Consider the following 24,749-nt stretch of genomic DNA (forward strand, 5'->3'; position numbering starts at 1 on the left):
GACAACCAATAACCCCATCCAAAAATGGGGGGAGGACATGGACAGAATATTCAACACAGAAGAGATCCAAAAGGCCGAGAAACACGTGAAAAAAATGCTCCAAGTCTCTGATTGTCAGAGAAATGCAAATCAAGACAGCAATGAGATACCACTTCACTCCTGTGAGAATGTCATACACCAGAAAAGGTAACAGCAGCAAATGCTGGAGAGGGTGTGGGGTCAAAGGAACCCTCCTACACTGCTGGTGGGAATGTAAATTGGTCCATCCTCTGTGAAGAATAGTCTGGAGAACTCTCAGAAGGCTAGAAATAGAACTACCCTATGACCCTGCAATTCCTCTCCTGGGGATATATCCTAAGGAACCCAACACATCCATCCAAAAAAGATCTGTGTACACATATGTTCTTGGCAGCACAATTTGTAATAGGCAAAACCTGGAAGCAACCCAGGTGTCCAACAACAGATGAGTGGCTGAGCAAGTTGTGGTCTAGATACACAATGGAATACTACTCAGCTGTAAAAAATGGTGACTTTGCCGTTTTCAGCCTATCTTGGATGGACCTTGAAAAAATCATGTTGAGTGCAATAAGTCAGAAACAGAAGGATGAATATGGGATGATCTCACTCTCAGGCAGAAGTTGAAAAACAAGATCAGAAAAGAAAACACAAGTAGAACCTGAACTGGAATTGGCATATCGCACCAAAGTAAAAGACTCTGGGGTGGGTGGGTGGGGAGAATACAGGTCCATGAAGGATGACAGAGGACCTAGTGGGGGTTGTTATATGGGAAACTGGGGAATGTTATGCATGTACAAACTATTGTATTTACTGTTGAATGTAAACCATTAATTCCCCAATAAAGAAAGAAAGAAAGAGAGAGAGAGAGAGAGAGAGAGAGAAAGAAAGAAAGAAAGAAAGAAAGAAAGAAAGAAAGAAAGAAAAGGGGAAACAGAAAGTAAAACTTGGGACTTTGGGGCGGGGAGACAGAATAATGGTTATGGAAACAGAATCTCATGACTGAGACTCCAAAGTCTCAGGTTGTTCAATTCCCACCACCACCACCGTAGGCCAGAGCTGAGGAGTGCTGGGTGTGATGTATTGCACCAGAGCAAAGGACTCTGGGGAAAGAGGGCAGGGAGAGGGCTGAGGGGTCGTGGGGTGTTGGTGTAGGATGGTGGAACAGAACCTATATTGGTGGATAGAGTGTTTTGTTGACACCGATCATGGGGAAATGAGAAATTTTACCCATGTATCAACAATTGTACTGTAAAGCATTAATCCCCCCCATAAAATGATTAAAAATATAGTGTTGGGAGTTCGGCGGTAGCGCAGCGCACTTGGCGCAAAGCGCAAGGACCAGTGAAGGATCCCGGTTCCAGCCCCCAGCTCCCCACCTGCAGGGGAGTCACTTCACAGGCGGTGAAGCAGGTCTGCAGGTGTCTGTCTTTCTCTCCCCCTCTCTGTCTTCCCCTCCTCTCTCCATTTCTCTCTGTCCTATCCAGCAACAACGACAACAATACTAACAAAACAAAAAAAAAAAAAAAAAAGGGCAACAAAAAGGGGAAATGAATAAATATTTTTAAAAAATGAAAAATATATATAAAGTATTTTATTTTCCTAGTTCAAGGGACTGAATCTGGGACCCTGGAGCCTCAGGATTAGACTTGAAACAGTATTCTTCTTTTTATATTTTTATTTATTTATTTATTTATTGCTGGATAGAGACAGAGAGAAATTGAGAAGGGAGGGAGAGATATAGAGGGAGAGAGACAGAGAGACACCTGCAGCCCTGCTTCATCACTCGTGAAGCTTTCCCCCTGCAGATGAGGATCAGGGGCTTAAACCCGGGTCCTTGTGCACTATAATCTGTGCGCTTAACCAGGTGTGCCACCACATGGCCCCTCCTTTTTTAATTAAAGACATTTTTTTAGCTTTTTAAAATTATTTTTGTTGGATAGAGATAGCCAGGAATAAAGAGGGTAGTGGGACATAGAGAAGGAGAAGGAAAGAGACAGAGAGACACCTGCAGCACTGCTTCACCACTCGCGAAGCTCTCCTCCTGCAGGTGGGGACTGAAGGTTTGAACCTGGGTCCTTGCACATTGCAGCATGTGCACCCAACGAGGTGCACCACCATCCAGCCTCTTGAAGCAGTATTCTCAATCATTAGGGAACTTTGGATAATAAATCAGACTTGAAGCAGTAGTCTCAATCATTAGGGAAAGATTATTTTAATTTCTTGAAGGTCTGTTTCATTCTTTTCCCCACATTACACTTAGGTAATTTTATCCAGAGATTAGAAGAATGGTCTATACCAACTGAATTAGAAAATTACCTGTTTTCGTCAACTGTACTTAGTGTAAACTGCAGGATGTAAGATCAAGTAATGGTGACCTCTAAGTCGGTGATCAAAGAACACACACACACACACACACACACACACACACACACCTCAGACTGGGTGATTGAAAGTACACACATGCTTCTAACATCAGTGTTTCTCATTTTCTTTACAGTGCCTCTGTAGGCAGAAAATAAATAGGCCTTTAATTAAAAAAAAAAAAAAAAGCCAAATGGGATAGTAGAAAATCTATGAGTTCCAGAGCCATACAGATCTGTGTGAATATTGCTTCCACATCCTGCTAGCTATGATCCTAAGAAAATGACTTCAGTTCTCTGGGCTTCAGTATCCTCGTTTCTAAAATGGAAATAACCACTGTAGGTGTTACATAAGGACAAAAGCAAAGTAACTCCAACCTGGAACTGCTTTCAGAGTGCGGTTAAGAAGAAAGAATCATGCTATAATGACTGTCAAATCTTCTATAGAAGTCACCAAGTCCAGCACAGTGTATAAGTGTTTGAAGAAATGAGAGACCTACTCCCAAATAAGGTGGTTAGGGTTTGGTCTCAGGAAAGGCCACCTAAACCTTTAAGAAATAAATCTTAGGGGCTGGGTGGTAGCACACCTGGTTGAGCACTCATGTTACAATGCGCAAGGGCCCAGGTTTGAGTCTCCGGTCCCCATCTGCAGGGGGAAAGCTGTGCAAGTGATGAAGCAGTGTTGCAGGTATCTCTCTTTCTCTCTCTGTCTCCCCCTTCCCTCTCAATTTCTGGCTGTCTCTAGGTTTTTTTAAAAAAGGAAGAAAAAGGAAAGAAAGAAAGAAAGAAAGAAAGAAAGAAAGAAAGAAAGAAAGAAAGAAAGAAAGAAAGAAAGAAAGAAACCTTTGGGGCCAGGAGGTGGCACATTTGGTTAAGTGCGCACATTACAGTGCTTAAGGATCCAGGTTCAAGCCTCTGGTCCCCACCTGCAGGGAGAAGCTTCACGAGTGGCGAAGCAGGGCTGCAGGTGTCTCTCTGTCTCTTTCCCCTCTAGCTTATCCTCTCAATTTCTCTCTGTCTCTATACAATAACAAATAGATAAATAAATAAACAAACAAACAAACATTTAAAAACATTTTAAGGAAGTCTGGCGGCAGTGCAGTGGGTTAAGCGCACATGGCACGAAGTGCAAGGACCAGTATAAGGATCCCAGTTCGAGCCCCCAGCTCCCCACCTGCAGGGGAGTCACTTCACAGGCGGTGAAGCAGGTCTGCAGGTGTCTTTCTCTCCCCCTCTGTCTCCCCTCCTCTCTCCATTTCTCTATTTCCTATCTAACGACGACACCAATAACAACAATAACTACAACAACAATCAAAAAAAAAGGGCAATAAAAAGGAAAATAAATAAATTTTAAAAAAACATTTAAAAAAAAAGAAAAGAAAGAAACCTTTTACATAATCAAGTAAAATCAGAGCTGAAGGAAAAGAACATGACAGAAAGTCTTTAAAAAACTATTAGAAAGGGAAGCACAGGAAGAGGGGATAGACCAGCCTATTAGAGCAAAGTATCTGCATGTTTGAGATCCCAGACGTCCCAGGTTCAGTTCTAGGCACTAATATATGCTAGAGTTGAGCAGTATTCTCATTTCTCTCCCTCATAAAAATGAATAAAAAAACATGTTTTTAATATTTTATTTATTTATTAATGAGAGGGACAGGAGGAGAGAGAGAACCAAACATTACTCTTGCACATGTGCTGTTGGGGATTGAACTCGGCACCTCATGCTTCAAAGTCCAACACTTTATCCACTGTGCCACCTGCCAGACCACATTAAAAAAAAATTAAAGGAACAGTACCTAGCATATAGTATCAATAGATGCTCAATAAATACTTATAAAAAAGAAAGAGAACGGAGGAAGGCAGTGGCACACCTGGTTAAGCATACACACTACAGTGTTCAAGGACCTAAGTTCAAGCCCCCGATCCCCACCAGCAGGGGGAGAGTTTCATAAGCCGTGAAGCAGGGCTGAAGGTGTCTCCATTTCTCTCTCCCTCTTTGTGTCAACTCTCTGTCTCTATTCAATAATAAATGAATTAAGAAAGAGAGAGAGGCAGGCCAGTCAAGGCACAGTTTATAATCTTAAACCTCAAGCATAAGGTCCTAAGTGTCCAATCCCCAACATTCAATGTGGCAGAGTCTGGCTCTCCTCTCCTCCCCTCTCCTCCCCTCCCCTCTCCTCTCTCCCCTCTCCCCTTCTCTCCCCTTCTCTCTCTCTCTCTCTCTCTCTCTCTCTCTCTCTCCTATCTATCTATCTATCTTTTTAAAAGGGAATTGCATAGATCTAAACAGAGATATTGGGCTGGGGAGACAGCATAATGGTTCTGCAAACAATTTTAACCCTGAGGTTCTTAGGTCCCAGGTTCAATCCTCAGAACCACTATAAACCACAGCTGAGCAGTGCTCTGGCAAATAAAAAAAAATAAAGATATCTGTTTAAAATAACATGAAAGGTCTTCCCTGTAAAAAGGAAAACCAGTGCAAAGCACAAGGACCGGCATAAGGATCCTGGTTCGAGTCCCCAGCTCCCCACCTGCAGGGAAGTTCCTTCACAAGCAGTGAAGCAGGTCTGCAGGTGACTGTCTTTCTCTCTCCCTCTCTGTCTTCCCCTCCTCTCTCCATTTCTCTCTGTCCTATCCAAAAATGATGACAATAATAATAACTACAACAATAAAACAACAAGGGCAACAAAAAGGGAATAAATAAATAATTTTTTTATTTAAGAAAGGAGACATTAACAAAACCATAGAATAAGAGGGGTACAGTTCCGCACAATTCCCATCACCCGATCTCCACATCCCACCCCCTCCCCTGATAGCCTTAAAATTTTTTAAAAAAGGGAGTCGGGTGGTGGCGCAGTGGGTTAAGCGCACGTGGCGCAAAGCGCAGGGACCGGCGTAAGGATCCCGGTTCGAGCCCCCGACTCCCCACCTGCAGGGGAGTCGCTTCACGGACGGTGAAACAGGTCTGCAGGTGTCTATCTATCTTTCTCTCCCCTCTCTCTCTGTCTTCCCCTCCTCTCTCCATTTCTCTCTGTCCTATCCAACAACAAAGCAACGTCAACAATGGCAATAATAACCGCAACGAGGCTGCAACAACTAGGGCAACAAAATAGGGGGAAAAATGGCCTCCAGGAGCGGTGGATTCATGGTGCGGCAACGAGCCCAGCAATAACCCTGGAGGAAATAATAAATAAATAAATAAATAAATAAATAATTTTTTTTAAAAAAAGGAAAACCAGGCAGGGGTAGATAGCATAATAATTATGCAAAGAGACTCTCATACCTAAGGCTCCAAAAGTCCCAGGTTCACTATCCTCCATGCCACCACAAACCAAAGCTTAACACTGCTCTGGTAATAAATAAATAAATAAAATCATTTCAAAAGGAAAATCCCCAAACTAATCTTTGGTGAAGCACTTCTCATTCCACCCAGCCAAGAGAGCCTAACTAATGATTATAAACAGCTGGCCCATGGACAGCAACATGCAGAAGATCATGAAAATCAAAAAATGGGAATATATATAAATATAGATTGTTCTAAAAATAAGTCAACCCACATCTGACACCTTAGGAGAACTACTGCAGTTTCCAGTGGAGAGAATGGGGACACAGAATGCTGGTAGTAGGGAAGGTGTGGAATTCTGCCCCTGTTATCTTATAATTTTGTAAGGCAGTATCAAATCCCTAATAAGAAATTTTAAAGGACAGGAATAGATACTATAATGATTATACAAAGAGACTCTCCTGCCTGAGGCTCCAAAGTCCCAAATTGAAGCCCCAGTACCACCATAAACCAGATCTGAGAAGTGCTCTGTTTTTTTTTTTAAAGGGTGGTGGTGACGCACCTGGTTGAGCACCAGGTTGTGCAAGGACCTGGGTTTGAGCCCCTGGTCCCCACCTGCAAGGGGAAAGCTTTGCAGGTGGTAAAGCAGTGTTGCAGGTGTCTCTCTGTCTCTCTCCCTCTATCACCCCCTTCCCTCTTGATTTCTGACTGTCTCTATTCAATAAATATAGTAAAAAAATTTTTTTACAATATTTCTTTTTTAAAAAATATTTATTTATTTCCTTTTGTTTCTCTTGTTGTTTAATTGTTGTAGTTATTATTGTTGTTGGATAGGACAGAGAGAAATGGAGAGAGGAGGGGAAGACAGAGACGGGACAGAAAGACAGACACCTGCAGACCTGCTTCACCACCTGTGAAGCGACTCCCCTGCAGGTGGGGAGCCGGGGGCTCGAACCGGGATCCTTCCGCTGGTCCTTGAGCTTCGCGCCACGTGCGCTTAACCCACTGCGCCACCGCCCGACTCCCAGTAAAAAAATTTTTTTTAATTTTTATTAATAAAAAGGAAACAATGACACAAAACACAAGGACCGGCGTAGGGATCCTGGTTCGAGCCCCAGCTCCCCACCTGCAGGGGAGTCACTTCACAGGCGGTGAAGCAAGTCTGCAGGTGTCTCTCTTTCTCTCCCCCTCTGTCTTCCCCTCCTCTCTCCATTTCTCTCTGTCCTATCCAACAATGATGACATCAACAACAACAACAATAACTACAACAACAATGAAAACAACAAAGGCAAACAACAAAATGGAAAATAAATAAATAAATAAAATAAAAAGGAAACACTGACAAAACCATAGGATAAGAGGGGAACAACTCCACACAATTCCCACCACCAGAACTCCATATCCCATCCTCTCCCTTGATAGCTTCCCTATTTTTTAACCCTCTGGGAGTATGGACCCAGGGTCATTATGGGGTGCAGAAGGTGGATGGATGGTCTGGCTTCTGTTTTTAAAGAAATTTTAAAAAGGAAAGAAGGAAGGAAGGAAGGAAGGAAGAAAGAAAATCAACTTTTGGGCTGGGGAGACGGTATAATGGTTCTGCAAAAGCCTTTCACACCTGAGGTTCTGAGATCGCAGGTTCAATCCCAGCACCACCACAAGCCAGAGCTGAGCAGTGCTCTGATCTCTCTCTGTATCTCTCTGCTTAAAATAAAATGTTAACATTAATATTAATTAAAAAGAAAATCATGGTCCAGGAGATGCCACAAAGGTTAAGGCACTGGACTCTCAAGCATGACGTCCCAAGTTAGACCCCAGCAGCACATGTACCAAAGTGATGCCTGGTTCTTTTTTTCCTCCTATCTTTCTCATTAACAAATAAATAAAATCTTAAAAAAGAAACTCAACGTTCAGTCCTTCACATTCCTTTGCTCTAGTGTCCTATGCTCACCCAGAAAATGCTTACCTAATCTATTCTATTTGTTTTCCCACATACCTTTTTGTTTAATTTTTTTTAATTATCTTTGTTTATTGGTTAGAGACAGCCAAAAATCCAGAGGGTAGGAGGAGATAGAGGGAGAAAGACAGTCCTATTTCACCACTTGTGAAGTCTGCTCAGCAGGAAGGCCAGGCAGTGGTGCACCTGGTTGCCTGCACAGGTTACAATTTGCAAATTTGACCAGGTTCAAGCCCCTGGTCCCTACATGAACAGTGAAACAAGGCTGCAGATGTGTCTCTCTCTCTCTTTCTCTCTCTCTATCTACCCCTTCCCTTTCAACTTCTCTTTGTCTCTATCCAAAATAAATAAATAAATATTTTAATTTAAAAAAAACTAAGGGAGCCGGGTGGTAGCACAGCGGGTTAAGCACACGTGGCACAAAGCGCAAGGACTGGCTTAAGGTTCCCGGTTCCCGGTTAGAAGCCCCCGGCTCCCCACCTGCAGGGGAGTGGCTTCAAAGGCGGTGAAGCAGGTCTGCAGGTGTCTATCTTTCTCTCCCCCTCTCTATCTTCCCCTCCTCCCTCCATTTCTCTCTATCCTATCCAACAATGACGACATCAATAACAACAACAAGAAAAAAACAACAAGGGCAACAAAAGGGAAAATGAATAAATATTTTAAAATCATTAAAAAAATAAAAGACTAAAAGAAGTTTGCTCAGTATGACTCTTCTCTTCCTCTGGTGGAATCATAGAATTCAAAATCTGGAGACTTTTTGTTGTCACCAATCCTCCACCACTTGGCAGACTTTTTCAGATCAAAGGCGACAGACACAGAGAAAGAACGGGAGAAGCACTGAAGCTTCCTCCACAGATGTGGGGACCAAGCTCTCGAACCTAAGTCAAACACATGACAGAAGAGGTACAGTCTCTGAGTGAACTACGTTGCCACCCTGTGGAGAAGATGTTAAAACACTGACAAAAGCAGGGCTGGGTGGTGATACACCCAGTTGAACACACAATGCTCAAAGACATGGGTTCTAGGCCCCGGCCCCCACCCGAGGGGGAAAGCTTTGTAAGGGGTAAAGCAGTGCTGCGGGTATCTTTCTCACTCCTTCTCTCTTTCTCTCTCTGTCTTCCTCTCTATCTCCCTCTCCCGGTATCTCTCTGTCTCTATCCAATAAATAATAAATAAAGCGGGGCTGGGTGATGGCGCACCTGATTGAGCGCATATATTACAGTGCACAAAGACCCGGGTTCAAGCCCCCAGTCCCCACCTGCAGGGGGAAAGCTTTGCGAGTGGTGAAGCAGGGCTGCAGGTGTCTCTCTGTCTCTCTCTCTCTCTCTATCTCCCCTCCTCTCAATTTCTGGCTGTCTCTATCCAATAAATAAATTTTAAAAATATAAAATAATAAATATATATATTGTTTATATTTATTTATTTACCCTTTTTTTTTGCTCTTATTTTTTATTGTTTTTGTTATTGATGTCGTCATTGTTGGATAGGACAGAGAGAAATGGAGAGAGGAGGGGAAGACAGAGAGGGGGAGAGAAAGAGAGACACCTGCAGACCTGCTTCACTGCCTGTGAAGCGAATCCCCTGCAGGTGGGGAGCCGGGGGCTCAAACTGGGATCCTTATGCCGAATAAAATATATTTTTAAAGATTGACAAAAGCCTAGTGTTGCTGAGGATGTGACAAAGCAGCAGGTTCTCAGGCCAAAGAACTCTCTGGAAAAGAATGTGAGGAGGATATCACTAGTAGGGAAATGCAAATTAAAACCACAATAAGAGGGCCAGTTGGTGGTAGCCCACCTGGCAGAGTACACATGTTAACAATGTGCAAGGACCTGGATTCAAACCCCCGGGGGGTCTTAACGTGGAGAGAAAGCTTCATGAGTGATGAAAGAGTGCTGCAGGTCTCTCTCTTTTTCCCATTTCACCCTATTCCCATTTTTTAATTGTCACCAGGGTTTATAATTATCCTCTGACTAGTTCTAACATAAAGAACTCACCGTGGTCCAGGAGGTGGCACAATGATAAAGCTTTGGACTCTCAAGCATGAGGTCCCGAGTTTGAATCCCGGCAGCACATGTACCAGAGTGATGTCTGCTTCTTTCTCTCTCCTCCTATCTTTCTCATAAATAAATAAAATCTTTAAAAAAAAAAACTCACCTACTGTCTTGGGATCTTAGCTCAATTGTACAACTTGAAATGGATGAGAATTAACATTCTAGCATTAATGACGCATTTTATATTTATATATGTTATTTGGAGAAAAAGTAAGATGAAGACAGAAAGGAATACTTACTCAAATTCCAGAGTGTGAGTCAGTTACATTGAGTTTTTCTGTATCCTTTGCAGGAATAGGCACAGCAAGTCTAGTACAAGCTAGATGGCTTCCATCTGAATGTTTATAGCCTAATAAAAAAGGGGGGAGAATTTTATACCAAACTGATATTGTAAATATCTTTTTCTTATTTTTTAATATTTATTTATTTATTCCCTTTTGTTGCCCTTGTTGTTTTATTGTTGTAGTTATTATTGATGTCGTCATTGTTGGATAGGACAGAGAGAAATTGGCTAATGGTGGTGGTTCGAGAATTGAACTAGGGACTTTGGAGCCTCAGGCATGACAGTGTCTTTGCATAACCATTATGCTACCTACCCCCACCCCGGCATTAAATTTCTACATTTAAAACTCTTTTACAATTTAAAATGATATTGTTTCTAAATGTCCTTGACACTGAAATGAAGCTCAGTCTACCACCCAAAACACAATACTTAATCTTCTGGGGACCAGGCAGGGGCACACCTGATTGAGTGCATACATTACAGTGCCCCAGGACCCGAGATGAAGCTCCCCTTACCTGTAGAGTGAAGCTTCACAAGAGGTAAAGCAGGGCTGCAGATGTCTCGCTGTTTCTCTCCGTAGCACCCCTTCCCTCTCAATTTATCTGTCTCTACCCAAAATAAATAAATAAATAAATATATATATATATATATATATATTCTTTAAATTTTACAAAACTAGTAAGAATCTTCCATTTGCCCATGGGTTGGTTTTACAAATCTTCTATTAGCATTGGTTTAATGTTTCATTTTCTATCTCATCCCTCTTCAAGATTAAATACACACATACTGTATACCTTATAGCAATAACTGCATATTAAAAAATAGATGAAGCAGGAATCATATTTACACACACCCAGATGTGAAGGCCTACTGTGTGCAACCACCATGTTTAGGAATGAGACGCTAAAGATGGAATCTACTAACCTTTAGTGTTTCAAAGAGGATATTATTTTATTTTTAATATTTTATGAATATATAATGCTACTCTGTAGTGTTATGAACAAAATGGATCATGATTCCATATACTGTGTGACATATTCCCTCTTACCCATCTTTTTTTTAGTTTAGATTTTATTTTATTTTATTTTATTTTATTTTATTTTATTTTATTTTACCTTAATGAGAGAGAGACTGAGCAGCCAGAGCACTGCTCAGCTCTGGCTTATGGTGGTGCTGGAGATTGAACCTGAGACTTTGGAGCCTCAGGAATGAAAGGTTTTTTTGCATAATCATTATGCAAACTACCCCACCTCCTACCCATCTTAATTGAGTATTAAAAAGGAATAACACTCTTACTGCACAATTTCAAAGCATTTTAGGGTCAGAATATTGAAGGTCATGGCAGGGGTAGCTAGTATAATGGTTATGCAAAGAGATTCTCAGGCCTGAGGCTCCTGAAGTCCCAAAGTGCTCTGGGAGGAGAAAAAAAAAAACCACTGAAGGTCAGCTGTGCAGTTTCTCATTCAATCGAGTTCTTAGCACTTCCTAACTAGGGAGCAAAATAGTGCTAGATGCCAAGTGGTGAAATTTCAGGTGGAGAGATAGCATAATAGTTATCTAAACAGATTCTCATGACTGAGGTTCCAGGTTCTGGGTTCAAGCCTTAACACCACCATAAGCTAAAGCTGAACAGTGCTCTGGTGTAAAAATAAAAAAAGGGGGAGGGTCAGGAGTTAGCGCACATAGTGCAAAGCACTAGGACCTGCGCAAGGATCCTGGTTCAAGCGTCCAGCTCCCCGCTTGCATGGGGGGGGGGTCACATCACAAGCGTCAAAGCAGGTGTCTATCTTTCTCTCCCCTCTCTGTCTTCCCTTCCTCTCTCAATTTCTCTCTGTCCTATCTAACAACAGCAACAATGGGGGGGGGGGTGGAGGGGGAAAATGGCCTACAGGAGCAGTGGATTCGCAGTGCAGGCACTGAGCCCCAGCGATAACCCTAGAAACAAGAGAGAGAGAGAGAGAGAATGAGGGAGGAATGAGGGAGGGGGAAATGAAGAAAGGTAGGGAGAAAGAAAGAAAGAAATTGTGGTATCAGTATAGTCAAAGAGGTAGAAAGTGTTATTTTGAGGCATTCAGACTGCAAAGGAATAGGGAAATTGCAAAGAAGTTTCAACTTTCCCTAGAAATTATGATATAGAAATTTTATCCTGTACTGAGACATACTAGTTCTTTAAAAAACGAACTAAGATGGGGGCCGGGCAGTTGCACTGTGGATTGAGAGTACATGGCACAAAGCTCAAGGACTGGCTCAAGGATCCTGGTTCGAGCCTCCGGCTCCCCACCTGCAGGGCGTCGCTTCACAAGCAGTGAAGTAGATCTGCAGGTGTCTATCTTTCTCTCTCCCTATCTGTCTTACCCTCCTCTCTAGATTTTTCTCTGACCTATAGAACAACAACAAGGGCAACAAAATTGACCTCTAGGAGCAGTGGATTTGTAGTGCAGGCACTGAGCCCAAGTGATAAATAACCTTGGAGGCAAAAAAAAAAAAAAAAACTTAAAAAAATGAACTAGGGTGGTCTGGGAGGTAGCGCAGTGGATAAGGCATTGGACTCTCAAGCATGCAGTCCTGAGTTCAATCTCCAGCTGCACATGTACCAGAGTGATGTCTGGATCTTTCTCTCTCTCCTATCTTTCTCATAAATAAATAAAATATTTAAAAATGAAAAAATTGGGGCCAGGTGGTGGCACACCTGGTTGAGCGCATGTATTACAATGCACAAGGACCCGGGTTCAAGCCCCCCGCTCCCCACCTGCAGGGGGAAAGCTTTCTGAGTGCTGAAGCAGGGCTGCGGGTGTCTCTCTGTCTCTCTTCTTCTCTATCAGCCCCTCCCTCTTGATTTCTGGCCGTCTCTATCCGATAAATAAAGATAATAAAAAAAGAAAGAAATGAAAAATGAAAAAATTATAAAAAATAATTAACAGGTGGTGGTGCACCTGGTTGACCGCACATGTTACAAAGGTTCAAGTCTCCCGTCCTTTGCAGGGGAAAGCTTTTCGAGTAGTGAAGCAGTGTTGCAGGTGTCTCTCTGTCTCTCTCCCTTCAACCACCCCCTTCCCTCTCAATTTCTAGCTGCCTCTATCCAATAAAGAAAGATTAAAATTATCATTTAAAAAATAATAAAGTTTGGGGATTGGATGGTAGCACAGTGGGTTAAATGCATATGGAGCAAAGCGCAAGGACCAGGTAAGGATCCCAGTTAGAACCCCTGGCTCCCCACCTGCAGCGGGGGGGGGGGGGTCACTTCACAAACGACAAAACAGGTCTGCAGGTATCTTTCTCTACTCCCTTTATGTCTTTCCCTCCTCTCTCAATTTCTGTCTATCCTATCCAATAATGACAGCAATAACAACAATAATAATAACCACAACAATAGAACAACAAGGGCAACAAAAGGGAAAAAATAGCCTCCAGGAGCAGTAGATTCATAGTGCAGGCCCAAGCCCCAGCAATAATCCTAGAGGAAAAAAATAATAATAATGAAGTTTAAATAATGATGATGATAAATAAAAATGAACTAGGAGGGCTGACAGGTGGTATACCCAGTAGAGCACACATGTGACAGTATCAGGGACCTCAGTTCAAGCTCCTGGCCCCCATGTGCAAATGTGGAAGTTTTACAGTTAGTCAGGCTGTGCTGCAGGTGTCTCTCCCTCTCCATCGCCCCCTTCCCTCTCAATTTCTTTGTCTCTATCCAAAATAAATAAATAAAATCTTTTTAAATGATCTATGAATTATACAGAGATTGAGTGGGGGCTCACCCAGTACAGCACACATTACAATACACAACGGCCTGGGTTCATATCCTGGCCCCCATCTCTGAGGAAAGCTTCACAAGTGGTGAAGCAGTGCTGCAGGTCTCTCTCTCTCTCTCCATCTCCCTTCTCTCTAAATGTCTCTTTCCATCCAAAAGATAAAAATGAAAAGAATTTTTTTTAAACATATTAAAGAGGAAGTCGGGCGGTGGTAGCACAGCGGGTTAAGTGCACGTGGCGCGAAGCGTAAGGACCCCGTAAGGATCCCGGTTCGAGCCCCCAGACCCCCACCTGCAGGGGAGTCGCTTCATAAGCGGTGAAGCAGGTCTGCAGGTGTCTATCTTTCTCTTCCCCTCTCTGTCTTCCCCTCCTCTCTCCATTTCTCTCTGTCCTATCCAACAATGACTATAACAATAAAATAATAAGGACAACAAAAGGGTATAAATAAATATTCAAAATATTCAAAAAGACATACTAAAGAGAAAATGTGTTTTGATAAAACTAAAACTGCAGCCATGAGAATCCAACTTAAAATGACTATGACTATCCAATAATAAATAAATTTTAAAAAGAAAAGATAGAAGCAGTGCCATTTTAAAAAGAGGAACAATGCTGTAAAACCATAAAACTCATACTTGGGGGGTCGGGCGGTAGCGCAGCTGGTTAAGCACACATGGCACTAAGCGCAAGAATGGGCGTAAGGATCCCGGTTCGAGCCCCCGGCTCCCCACCTAGAGGGGAGTCGCTTCACAGGCGGTGAAGCAGGTCTGCAGGTGTCTGTCTTTCTCTCCCCCTCTCTGTCTTCCCCTCCTCTCTCCATTTCTCTCTGTCCTACCCAACAATGACAACATCAACAACAATAATAACTATAACAATAAAAAACAACGGCAACAAAAGGGGAAATTAATAATAATAATAAAACTCGTAGGCATATCTGGATTTTAAGCACATGTAATACTAGAAAGTAATACAAGTGTATTAATAAGCTATTACTTATATGTGACATTTTTGCATATCAAGAGGCTAGGCTTGACAAACTCTAGGATGTTGTGAGAGAACCGTGGTGGTTAACTTTGGGAGGGTGGGAGGGTACGGACACAGAACTTTGGTGGTGGGTGTAGTGTGGAAACTATATCTATAATCTTACAATCTTGTAACCCACTATTAATCACAAATAAAACAACGGGGTGGGGAAGCCTAGGTTTCATTATGGTAAACATAATTAGATAAGAAAGACAGAAAACATGCATCTGGTGGTGGCGCACCTGGTTGAGCGCACATGTTACAATGAGCAAGGACCCAGGTTTGAGCCCCTGGTCCCCACCTGCAGGGGGAAAGCTTTGCAAGTGGTGAAGCAGGGCTGCAGGTGTCTCTCTTTCTCTCTCCCTCTCTCTCTCCCCCTACCCTCTCTATTCCTGGCTGTCTCTATCCAATAAAGGTAATTAAAAAAATTTTTTTTAAGGGAATCGGGTGGTAGAGCATTGGGTTAAGCACAGGTAGCACAAAGCGCAAAGACCGGCTTAAGGATCCCGGTTCGAGCCCCCGCTCCAGCCCGTGGCTCCCCACCCACAGGGGAATCGCTTCACAAGCGGTGAAGCAGGTCTGCAAGTGTTTATCTTTCTCTCCCCCTCTCTGACTTCCCCTCCTCTCTCCATTTCTCTCTGTCCTATCCAACAACGACAACAACAATAAAACAAGGGCAATAAAAGAGAATAAATAAATAAATATTTTTAATTTTTTTAAAAAAAGACAGAAAAAGACTATGGTTCAAAATGTTGGCATGATGCTTCAGAATAGTGAGACTATAGGCTATCATTTTGTCCTCTGCATCCTAAAGGTTTTCTTAACTTTCTAATTTTTCCATAGTGAAGATACATTCATCTTTATGATCTAAAGCATCTGACAAACATATGTTAAACTAGGGCAGGAGTAGATAGCATAACGGTTATGCAAAGAGACTCTCATGCCTGAGGCTCCAAAGTCCCAGGTTCAGTATCCAGCACTATCATAAACCAGAGCTGAGCAGAGCTCTGATTAAAAAAAAAATGAAGTCACTGGGGTGGGTCCTAATCCAATATGACTGCTGTCTTTATAATGGCAAAAGGCCATGTGAAGACACACACACACACACACACACACACACACACACACACACACACACGGGAAAGCAACATGACAGCAGAGGCAGGGACTGGAGGTATAGAGTTACAAGCCAAGAAATTTGAAGCATAACCAACTGTTACCAGCAGCTCAAAGATCGGCCTGGAACAGATTCTCCCTCGGAGTCTTCAGAAAAGCTGCAGTCACTGACGCCTTGATCTCAGACTTACAGCCTCCAGAACGGTGATCCAATTTAATGTCTGCTGTTTTAAGCCACCTGGTTTGTGTTACCTTGCTGTAGTAGCCCTAGAACACAGAAACCAGGGTTAGCGATGGGAGCTTTGCAAGCAGACTGCTGCATGGCATAAGTCATCGTTAACCACTTTGAGTCTATTTCCATTTTAATTACTTTTATTGCCAACAGGGTTATCCTGGGGACTTGGTGTTGACAGACCCCACCCTTCCTCCTTCTCCTTCTCTTTCCTATTTTATTTGATAAGGCAGAGAGAAATTAGGGGGGGATAGAGAGGAAGAGAGACAGTCATCTATAGACCTGCTTCACTACTCCTGAAGTTCCATCCCCCCCCTAGGTGGGGAGCAGGGGCCTCCAACCCAGATCCTTGCACATGATAACATACGTGGTAAACCAAATGTGTCAACATCTGCCCCCCCCATTTCCTTTTTAAAAGCACGGACAAGGGAGTCGGGCGGTAGTACAGCAGGTTAAGCACACATGGCACAAAGCACAAGGACCAGAAGAAGGATCCCGATTCGAGCCCCCGGCTCCTCACCTGCAGGGAATTCACTTCACAGGTAGTGAAGCAGGTCTGCAGGTCTCTATCTTTTTCTCCCTCATCTGTCTTCCCCTCCTCTTTCCATTTCTCTCTGTCCTATCCAACAACGACGACATCAATAATAACTACAACAATAAAACAGCCAGGACAACAAAAGGGAATAAATAAATATTAAAAAATAAAAAATAATAAAAATTTTAAAAAGTAAAAAAAAAAAAAAACACGGACAAGGGGAGCCAGGCGGTGGCATACCTGGCTAAGCACACATAGTCAAAAAACCACAAGGATCCCAGTTCTAGCCCCTGCTCCCCACCTGCAGCGCGTATGCTTCACGAGCAGTGAAGCAGGTCTGCAGGTGTCTTTCTCCCTCCCTCTTTCTCTCCCCCCTTTTCTCTCAATTTCTCTGTGTCCTATCCACAAAAATTGAAAAAAAAACAAAATGTCCGCCAGGAGCAGTGGATTTGTAGGGTAAAAAACACCACGGGGAGTCGGGTGGTAGCGGAGCAGGTTAAGCTCACTTGGCGCAGAGTGCAAGGACCGGCTCAAGGGTCCTGGTTCGAGTCCCCGGCTTCGCTTCACAGGCGGTGAAGCAGGTCTGCAGGTGTCTATCTTTCTCTCCCCCTCTCTGTCTTCCCCTCCTCTCTCCATTTCTCTCTGTCCTATCTAACAACGACGACCTCAATAACAATAATAAATACAACCACTATAAAAAGATAACAAAGGCAGCAAAGGGGAAAATAAAGTACTTAGGGTAGTGCTTGACACAAGAATCCTTCCATAAAAGTTATTGCATTGTGAGGCTACCCGTCCTTGGAAAATGCGTATCAATGAACCTTGTTAAAGCCATACTGAGCTACCTACAACGTGGAGAACTCCTAGATTAACAATTATGCTGTTAGTGGTCCAGGAGGTGGCACACTGGATAAAGCACTGGACTCTCAAGCATGAAGTCCTGAGTTCAATCCCCAGCAGAACATTTAGCAGAGTGATGTCTGGTTCTTTGTCCCTCTCCTCTGATCCCTCTCATAAATAGATAGATAGATAGATAGATAGATAATTTTTTAAAAAAAATTGTGTTGGGGGTTGGGTGGTAGCGCAGCGGGTTAAGCACAGGTGGCGCCAAGTGCAAGGACCAGTGGAAGGATCCCTATAGAGCCCCCGGCTCTCCACCTACAAGGGAGTCGCTTCACAGGCGGTGAAGCAGGTCTGCAGGTGTCTGTCTTTCTCTCCCCCTCTCTGTCTTCCCCTCCTCTCCCCATTTCTCTCTGTCCTATCCAACAACGACAACATCAAGAACAACAACAATAATAACCACAACAAGGCTACAACAACAAGGGCAACAAAAGGGGGAAAAAAATGGCCTCCAAGAGCAGTGGATTCATGGTGCAGGCACTGAGCCGAGCAATAACCCTGGAGACAAAAAAAAAGAATTCTGTTGTTTTAAAAAATTATGTTTTGGGGGTCAGGCGGTGGTGCATCTGGCTGGGTGCATGTTACAATGTGCAAGGACCCAGGTTCGAGCCCCGGTTCCCCACCCGCAGGAGGGAAGTTTCACAAGTGGTGAAGCAGGGCTGCAGTTGTTTTTCTGTCTCTCTCCCTGTCTACCACCCTGTTCCTTCTCAATTTCTGGCTGTCTCTACCCAATAAATAAATAAAGATTTAAAAAAACAAGTTATGTTGTAGGGCTGGGCAGTAGCACACATGGTTGAGCACACACATTACTATGCGCACAGATCCAAGTTTAGCTCAGGACCCCACTCCCTACCTGCAGGAGGACAGCTTCACATGTTTGGCCTTCTCACGCTCTTTCTCTGCCACCCCCCTTCGGTCTCTCACTATCTGTCAAAACAAAAGGCCACTAGGAAGAGTGGAGTCATGCTGTCATAACTATACTAACAAAACAAACAAAAAAAATCTGTCTCTAATTTTCAGAATTGAGAGCAGTGGTCATGGGAGAATCTGAGAGGACATTGACATTAGTACAGGGGTGATGAAAAAGGCAATGGGGGGGACTTTATGAAGGTGTATCAGCACCAGTTTGGGGTGAAGATCAAGGACTACATCGTTATTCATAACTGCAATGAGTTAGAAATGGGGGAAAAAGTCATTAAAGTGAAATGAATGATGTTGCAGACAGACAGAAGAGGAAAACGCAGCTAGTAGATTTGTACGCATCAGCATGGGAGTATGTTCATGACACACTATGTCATAACGTAATGGTTAAGGATTTAGACTCCTGCCAAAGTGCCCAAAGTCAAAGCTTAGGTATGACCTGGACTAGCCTGTGTGAGCTTGAACAAGCTGTTTAACATTTCAAAGTCAGGGGCTGGGTGGTGGCACACCAGGTTAAGCACACATAAAATGAAGTATAAGGTCCTGTGCAAGAATGCCCAGTTAACCAACCCCGGCTCCCCACCTGCAGGGGGGTCACTTCACAAGTGGTGAAGCAGGTCTGCAGGTGTCTGTCTTTCTGTCTCCTTTTCTAACTTCCCCTCTCAATTTCTCTCTATCCTGTCAAAAAAAAAATCGGAAAAATGGTTACATGAGCAGTGGATTCATAGTGCAGGCTCGGTACCGAGCCTCAGTGATAATCCTGGAGGCAAAAAAAAAAGTCTTTAAAAAATAATAATTAACAGTGGGCCAGGCGCTAATGCAGTGGGTTAAGCACATATGGCACAAAGCACAAGGACCTGAGTAAGGATCCTGGTTCGAGCCCCCGGCTCCCCACCTGTAGGGGAGTCGCTTCACAGGCGGTGAAGCAGGTCTGCAGGTGTCTATCTTTCTCTCCCCCTCTCTGTCTTCCCCTCCTCTCTCCATTTCTCTCTGTCCTATCTGACAACAATGACATCAATAACAACAGCAATAATAACTACAGCAACAATAAAAAATAACAAGGGCAACAAAAAGGGAAAAATAAATTAAAAAATAGTTCTGAAAAAGTTTAGAGAAATGAGAAGAGGCTATAAGGTAAAGTAGAATTTAGAATTATCACAAGCAGATAAGAGAGAGCAAATATAAGATAGTGGCTATCTATGCAAGTTGCTATGCCAATGCAACCATCTTTTCTTTTCCTGGAAATCACTCCCTTTCCTCCTGTGTATAATGTGGAGGTCGGTCAGAGCAGTATTTGTGGGGTTTTTTTGTTTGTTTGTTTTTTGGTGTGTGTGTTTTTTTTTTTTTTTTTGGTTTTTTGCTTGTTTGTTTTTAGAAACAGGCAGAGACTCAGGTCCAAGTTTTCCCCCTACCACACTGGGAAAGTTACAGTGTTGGGGTATCTTTCCCTCTTTTGCCATTTGTCTCTGTCTTTCCATCTAAAAATGTCGGCCCAAAGCAGTGAAGTCCCAGTGATAACAAAAAAAAAGAGGTGGGGTCAGGTGGTGGTGCACCTGGTTGAGTGCACATAATATAATGCACAAGGACCCAGGTTCAAGTCCCTGGTCTCCACCTGCAGGGAGGAAGGTTCACAACTTGTGAAGCATGGCTGTAGGTGTCTCTTTGTCTCTCTCCCTCTCTATCTTTCCCTTCTCAATTTCTGGCTGTCTCTATGCAGTAAATAAATAAAGATAGGGAGTCAGACGGTAGCACAGCAGGTTAAGCACACCTGGTGCAAAGTGCAAGGATCGGCGTAAAGATGCCGGTTCAAGCCACCCCCAACCCCCCCACTCCCGGCTCCCCACCTGCAGGGGGTCGGTTCAAGTCCCCAGCTCCCCACCTGCAGGGGGTCGCTTCACAAGCAGTGAAGCAGGTCTGTAGGTGTCTATCTTTCTCTCCCCCTCTGTGTCTTCCCCTCCTCTCTCCATTTCTCTCTGTCCTATCCAACAACGACAATATCAGTAACAACAACAATAATAATTACAACAATAAAACAAGGGCAACAAAAGGCAATAAATAAATAAATAAATATTTAAAAATACTTTTAAAAACTGAAAATAATGATAATAAATAAAAAGATATGACTAATAAGGCGAAGATAGATAGCTATAACAAAAATACACACTTTCTTAAATATTAAAAGTGACAACATGGGCAGACAAGATAGCATAATGGTAATGCAAAGAAACTCTCATGCCTAAAGTTCCAAAGTCCCAGGTTCAATCCCCTGCACCACCATAAGCCAGAGCTGAACAATTTAATTAATTAATTAATTAGAAAGTAGTGATTCCAAAACTAAAGCACACACCTTACCATGCATGAGACCTTGGGTTCCAGCGCCAGCACCACAGGGAGCACCATAGATGGTGGATCAGTAGTTTGGTATCTCTCCTCTCTGCGCTCTCTCTCTCTCTCTCTTTCTTCCCCCTTCCCCAAGAAAAAAAAATAAACATAGAATAAAAACTGGGCCAGGGGTTCATGCTCCAGCAATGCATAACATAAGTAGACAGTTTGGCCCAGGAGGCAACACAGTAGATAAAGCACTGACTGGACACTCCATCCAATGCTTATGAGACCCATAGATCAATCCCAGCATCACATGTGCCGGGCTAGCATCGAGGGTGGGAGAGAGGATCCAGGAACCAAGCTCGTGGCAGTAGCAATACAAATCTTTATTCATGTGCGAGCCCCAGAGTCAGGCGTGCGTGCAGCGGGTTAGGCCACGTGAAGTCAAACCACAATGGCTAGTGTCCGCCTCCCTGTCTGCACGCCTGCCCTCCTCCAGGTCGGGACAGGGAAAGAAGAGAGAAACCAGAAACAGAAGTTATTTTTCATAGGATAAAACCGGAAGTGGCAAGTCCGAAACGGAAATGGTCAGGAAATGGGGTGGAAAAAGGAAAAAGGCACCCTGGGAAGGTTGAACTTTCTTAGCAACTGTTACGATGGTTTTAACTGGTGGGATTAATGTTACCCTGCAGGCAGGGCGGGTCTCGAGGTAGAAAGATGACAGATCAAAGGAATGGGTGGGGAATCTTTCAAGAAAAACAATGATTATGTAAATAGGCCATAGTGTCAGCAATGGAGGATGGAGCAGGGGGGCAGCCCGACAAAATGGAGCAGGGTAATTCTCTGATTTCCTATCTATCTATCTATCTATCTCGTTTCTCTGTGTTTCTGTCTATCATTAACAAATAAAAATAAGAAAATAAACATAGGTAGCCAGGCAGCAGCACAGCAGGTTAAGCACATATGGCGCAAAGCACACTGACCGGTGTAAGGATCCTGTTAGGAGCCACCGGCTCCCCACCTGCAGGGGGGTCACTTCACAAGTGGTGAGCAGGTCTGCAGGTGTCTATCTTTCTCTCGCCCTCTCTGTCTTCCCCTCCTCTCTCCATTTCCCTCTGTCCTATCCAAAAACAACAAGGGCAACAAAAATGGGGAAATGGCCTCCAGGAGCAGTAGATTCATAGTGCAGGCACCAAGCCCCAGCGATAACCCTGGAGGTAAAAAAAGAAAATAAATAAAGTAAACAAAACATAAAATTTTAAAAATGAGGGTGGGCAGGCGGTAGTGCAGTGGGTTAAGCACACATGGCACAAAGTGCATGTACTATCCTAACGATCCCATTCAAGCCCCCAGCTCCCCATGTGCAGGGTGGGGGGGGTCACTTCACAAGCGGTGAAGCAGGTCTATCTTTCTTTCCCCGTCTGTGTCTTGCCTTCCTCTCTCGATTTCTCTGTCCTATCCAACAACAATAGCAATAACAACAATAACAACAAGGGCAACAAAACGGGAAAAAATGGCCTCCAAGAGCAGTGGATTCGTAGTGCAGGCACTGAGCCCCAGCGATAACCCTGGAGGCCAAAAAAAAAAAAAAAAAAAAAAAGCCAAATGCCTATCAAGAAATGTAAATGGACTTAATTAATTTGCCTATGAAAAGTAATTTTCATAAGTTCTCACAAAACAAAGCTCAAGGACATATTGTATACCGAAAGACACATCTAAAACAGGCATTCTGAAAAGCTAGCAGTGAAAGAACAAGGGTTCTTTCTTTAATACCTTTCTTTAAATACCTTTAAATAATACCTTTTTCTTTAAATACCTTTACTGCTCATCAGTAAAGGTATTTCACACAGGTTCTTACCACATGAGGAGAAACTCTGGTATTACAGCCTCTCTCTCTCTCTCCCTCTCTCTCCTTCTCTCCCTCTCCTCTCTCTCTGAATGAGAAAGCAACTTGAAGCCATGAAAGAGAGAGAGAGAGAGAAGAAACAAATGACTAATCAACAAGTAGCAGGTGGTTCACCTGGTTAAGTGCACATATTGCCATGCACAAGGACCCGAGTTCAATACTCCAGTCCCCACCTGAAAAGGAAAAGCTTTGTTAGTGAAGCAGTGCTGCAGGTGTCTCCCTCCTTTTTTTTTAAATGAATTTTTTAATATATCTTATATATTTATTTATTCATGAGAAAGAGGAGGAGAGAGAGAGCCAGACATCACTCTGGTACGTGTGCTGCTGGGGATTGAACTCAGAACCTCAGGCTTGAGAATCCAGTGCTTTATCCACTGTGCCACCTCCTGGACCACTCTCCCTCCTTCTCTATCTCCCCTTCCCTCTCAATTTCTCTCTGTTCTATCAAATAAAATAGAGTTTTAAGAGTCTTTTTAAAAATAAAAAAAAACATATAGAAAGCAGGAGGGGGCTGGGCGGTAATGCAGCGGGTTAAGCGCACACGGAGCAAAGCACAAGGACCAGTGTTAAGTATCCTGGTTCGAGCCCCCAGCTCCCCACCTTCAGGGGGGTCGCTTCCCAAGCGGTGAAGCAGGTCTGCTGGTGTCTATCTTTCTCTCCCCCTCTCTGTCTCCCCTCCTCTCTTGATTTCCCTCTGTCCTATCCAACAACAGCAGCAGCAGTGACAACAACAATAATAATGGCAACAACAAGGGTAACAACAAGGGCAACAAAATGGGAAAAATGGCCTCCAGGAGCAGTGGATTCATAGTGCAGGTACTAAGCCCCAGCAATAACCCTGGAGGTGAAAGAAAGAAAGAAAGAAAGAAAGAAAGAAAGAAAGAAAGAAAGAAAGGAAGGAAGGAAGGAAGGAAGGAAGGAAGGAAGGAAGGAAGGAGGGAGGAAAGAAAGGGAAAGAGAGAAAGAAAAAAGAAAAGAGAAGGAAAGGAAGGAAAGGAAGGAAGACAGGATAGGGAACATGAGACCAGACTTGTGACTCCACCTTAAACAACTAAATAAAATGAGCAAAAGCTCTGAAGCAACTGTTCAGAGCTTGGAAAGCAAAGAGCAGAAGAGAGAGCTCACCAGGGCCGGAATGTGGCTCACTCAGTAGAACACGAACTGACCACATAGGGGAGCCCCTGCAGGGGTCTAGGGGACCAGTGCACTGTTTCTCCTTCTGTCTATCTGTCTGCCTGCCTGCCTATCTATGTCTCTCACCCCCTAGCTAAGAAAAAAAGAAAAAATGACCACTGGGAGTGAAGGAGTAGTACAATTACAGAGCCCCAGTGGTAAAATTTCATTTTAATTTATTTTATTATTTTTGGGTGTGGCAATCCAATTTTTTTTCTTTTGTTCTTTATTGGGGCAGTAATTAATGGTTTATGGTCGACAGTAAAATACAGTAATTGGTACATGTGTGGACATTTCTCAGTTTTCCACATAACACTCTAACCCCACCTAGGTCCCCCTCTGCCATCATGTTCTAGGACCTGAACACTCCTCAGACGCCTCCCCAGAGTCCTTTACTTTTGTGCAACAGACCAACTCTAGTCCAAGTTCTGCTCTGTGTTTCCCTTTCTGTTCTTATTTCTCCACTTCTGTCCATCAGTGAGATCACCCCATATTCATCCTTCTCTCTCTGGCTTATCTCACTTAACATGATTCTTTCAAGTTCCACCCAAGATGAGGTGAAGGTGAATTCATCTTTTTAATAGCTGAGTACTATTCCACTGTGTATATAATTTATTTTATTTTTATTGCACTTGCTGGAACTCAGTGCCTGCACAAGTAATCCATTGCTCCTCGCGGCCATTCTTTCCTCTTTTTCTTTTTCTGTCCTTCTTTCTATTCAGTAACACAGTGAGAAATATAGAGGGGAAGGAGAGATAGAGAGGGAGACAGAGAGAGACACCTGCACCACTGTTTCACTACTCATGATCCTTCCTCCCTCACTCCCTCCCTCCCCCTCCCTCCCTACTGGTGGGGAGCAAGGGTTTGAGCACAGTTAATTGTGCATAGTATTGTTTGCGTTCAACCAGCTGCACCAC

The 24,749-nt window shown here is 43.4% G+C and overlaps 1 long non-coding RNA gene across 4 annotated transcripts in view; it reads right to left on the bottom strand.

Annotated features, from left to right (window-relative positions):
- Window positions 1–24,749, bottom strand: part of LOC132535719 (uncharacterized) — a 193,712-nt gene that overhangs the window by 121,564 nt on the left and 47,399 nt on the right. For all 4 annotated transcript variants that reach the window (XR_009547432.1, XR_009547431.1, XR_009547433.1 and 1 more), the window contains 2 exons: window positions 15,945–16,107; window positions 9,906–10,015 (listed from right to left, as the gene is read on the bottom strand). This is a non-coding gene — a long non-coding RNA (uncharacterized LOC132535719). The remainder of the gene's footprint in view (window positions 1–9,905; window positions 10,016–15,944; window positions 16,108–24,749) is intronic.

This window comes from Erinaceus europaeus, chromosome X (assembly GCF_950295315.1).
Source record: "Erinaceus europaeus chromosome X, mEriEur2.1, whole genome shotgun sequence".
Taxonomy (NCBI): domain Eukaryota; kingdom Metazoa; phylum Chordata; class Mammalia; order Eulipotyphla; family Erinaceidae; genus Erinaceus; species Erinaceus europaeus.